Raw genomic sequence first — 3,081 nt, forward strand, 5'->3', positions numbered from 1 at the left:
AAAAGCCTAAAATAAATAAAATATAATTTCGAATCCAAAAATTTATGATTTTGAATTAAAAAAAAAAAACTTAAAAAATAATTCACTTCTATTGGTTTTGAAGCTAAATGAAGATGTTCACGCTAAATGAAAACGATCAATTATATTGAATGCTTTAAGATAGAAATAGAGATCACTGAGCTCTCTTTCTAGGATCACTACGTATCCCGTTCACCTTGTAATATTAATTGAATCGCTGACAGCCTTGTAATATTAATTGCATTTCTCACCGCCAAAAGCAGAGGACCAGAAAAGGCCTGCCCCAAGATTACATAAAGTACTATTTACCGAGTATCAAAGTTTCCGCTTTGAATTAAAATTCAAATTCAAGGCTGAACATTCTAAATTTGCACCGACGTGGATAAAATAACGTGGATGTAATGAGAATTTCTCGAAAAGCATCTCAATCATTTTAGTTAAGAGAATTTCTGGAAAAGCAATGGAAAATTTCACGAAAGGCGTATAGGCTTTTTTGTTATTTAGAGGATTTTTTGAAAAGCATAAGAAAATTTCAAGAAAACCATATCAGGCATTTTGTGATCCTCCCTTTAACGGATCACAGCTTTTTTGAGATATACGATGGATGGAATCTTTATGCCGTTTTAAAATAGACGAGGACGTTGTTGGGCGGTGCATCCATCCTCTAAACTAATTGTTCGAAGTTCTTTTGTTCACATCCTCCTCTTCTATCATCTGTATTTGCAGCGAAATTTTCTGGAAGTGGTTTCTCTAGCTCTACTCTTCTATCATCCTCCTCTTCTATCATTTTTTTTGTTCACATCCTCCTCTTCTCTCATCTGTTTGCAACGAAACAGAGAAGCTCTCCAGCGTTGAATTCCACCCGCAGTGGGTCATGAAGACACCCACAGACTGGTGGGAGAGAATAAGAAGCTGAGGAGCCCATCCCCATTTGATTAACCCTAACCCTTTCTTTTTCATTATGTCTTCAAAACCCTCGGGAATATAGGCTTGAGTGTCTATATGTGCTACTGTCATATCTGCAGTCGTGGGTGATTCGAATTTGGGTTCGACTTTGATGGCCCAAATCAACCGCTGCCCGCTGGCTCCCAAGCCCCTCGCTAAAGCAATGGTCTGTCTCTCGGATAAGAATCGAAACGTACACAACCGAGCGCGGCGCATGAGAATCCAGCTACTGAACCAGCTCGTCCTCGCTGATGACTGCCATTTTCCCTCTGCCCGCCTGCCCTGCAAATCTTGGTGGATTGGTTCCTTAGTCACACTTCTCTAGTGACTTGAGTGTTGATGCTCAAATATATTAATGATTCAACAATTGTAAATTCATGTGGTTCGACATGTTGGGCTCAAAGAAGCTTGCAGCTATCTCATTCTTTTTCAATCTGAGAGGGCTCGGCAAATTCATACTGAGAACAACGTTGTCCCCGTCTTTCTGCAGCCCGTTGTGAGTTATGGAAGCCCACACGGAGTAGAGAAGCGTCAGGGCGAAGACCCCGCATGTACAGAAATCGCGGGACACCATCTTTTCACGGATCTGCAGAGTCCATAGCATCAGCATGTCCGGCGGAGAACGGGCCGTTTCTTCTTGTTTCTGTTGGAACTGTTGGAGAAACCAGTGTTCGAAGGGCTTCTCGACGAAATTTAAAAGTAAGTCGATCAACTCCAAGGGAACAACATCCGTTTTCTCCCGTCCCTCCGGTAAGCCTCCAAGAGCGGGCATGGTAAGGAGCACAGAGCGAATATCCAAACTAGCGGATTGAGATTCGACCATTGCGGCTTCTAGCCGGGAAGCGTTTAAGGGCGTGGTGACATAGCTCACCGCGGCGCCATGTAAAGCCAGTAGACGCATTTTGGAAGTTTTTCTCTCAGGTGTATGTCAATGTTTGTGCCGCCGTGACTCTGTTTCTGTCTATATTGTCTTTATGTTGTATGTTAGCTTTTCATTGTAGATTCTTGTTTAGATGCTTATTATTTTATTATGTGTAATTATTTATTTTTAGGAAATTGGATGATATAAAATAATTTGTTGATGAGTAAAGTTGTTTTATTTTTATAAGATATGTGAAATGGATGTGACTGTTTATTAAATCTACTCATAAATTGTATTTTTTTTATAATATGATATATTTGTTAGATGACATGACATTGATATTTATGTATAGACATTGTTTTTTATTTGTAATGATATGTATATGTTGGTGTATTTTATGTGTTTTTTTAAATGAAAGTAATTTTTATTTGTTTATGTGATATGATGGTTGTGCTTTTGCTAATTAGATAATATGATTGCATTGAAAGATAATATGATGTTGACATTTTTTGCATGTTTAATGTGTATATGTTTATCTATGCATTTGTTTTATTGTTTGTTAGATTATATAAATGGTTGTTTTTCTTAGATAATATGATGATTCTTTATTTTTAATTGATAAGATGTTTTTGTTTGCTACATGATGTGGATTGTATTTGTTAAATAACATGATTATCATAATGGTGATTATATTTTTGTTTGTTAAATGACATGCTTTAGGTTGTTCGATGATATGATGGTGATAATGAGAGCGAGAGAGGTAATGAGAGTATGGGGTAGGAGAGAGAGAGGCAAAGAGAGAGAGGGGGAGGGGACAGAGGGAGAGTGGGCAGGGGAGGTAGGGGAGAGAGAGAGGGCAAGAAGGGGGGAGAGAGAGATAGACAAACAGAGAGAGTGGGAGGGAAGGGAAGAGGGAGAGAGTGAGAGAGAGAGGCAGAGGGGGAGGGGGAGAGATGGGGAGAGGAGGAGAAAGGTAGAGGGGGGGGGGGGGGAGCAGGCGAGGAGCGTGAGATAGAGAGTTGGGGGAGAGAGGAGGATAGGGAGAGGGGGAGGAAGAAGGGTAGAGAGAGAGATAGGTGGAGGGAGAGAGGCGGAGAGGGAGAGGGTGAGTGGGAGTGGGAGGAGGAGAGTGGGAGCGGGAGGGGGAGAGAGTGAGAGAGGGAGAGGGGGAGAAGGAGAGGGAGGAAAGGGAGAGAGTGAGAGAGAGAGTGGGGGGACGAGGTAGGGGAGAGAGAGGGACAGAGTGAGATGAAGGG

At 41.3% G+C, this 3,081-nt stretch overlaps 1 pseudogene; it reads right to left on the reverse strand.

Moving 5' to 3' along the window:
- Positions 1-801: 801 nt before the first annotated feature.
- Positions 802-1,864, reverse strand: LOC149149870 (UDP-glucose flavonoid 3-O-glucosyltransferase 7-like; annotated as a pseudogene).
- Between the last annotated feature and the right edge of the window lie 1,217 nt (positions 1,865-3,081).

The sequence above is a fragment of the Pinus tabuliformis genome, chromosome 9 (assembly GCF_031772625.1).
Source record: "Pinus tabuliformis cultivar Carrire ecotype Pingquan chromosome 9, CPIR1, whole genome shotgun sequence".
In the NCBI taxonomy this organism is placed as follows: Eukaryota; Viridiplantae; Streptophyta; class Pinopsida; order Pinales; family Pinaceae; genus Pinus; species Pinus tabuliformis.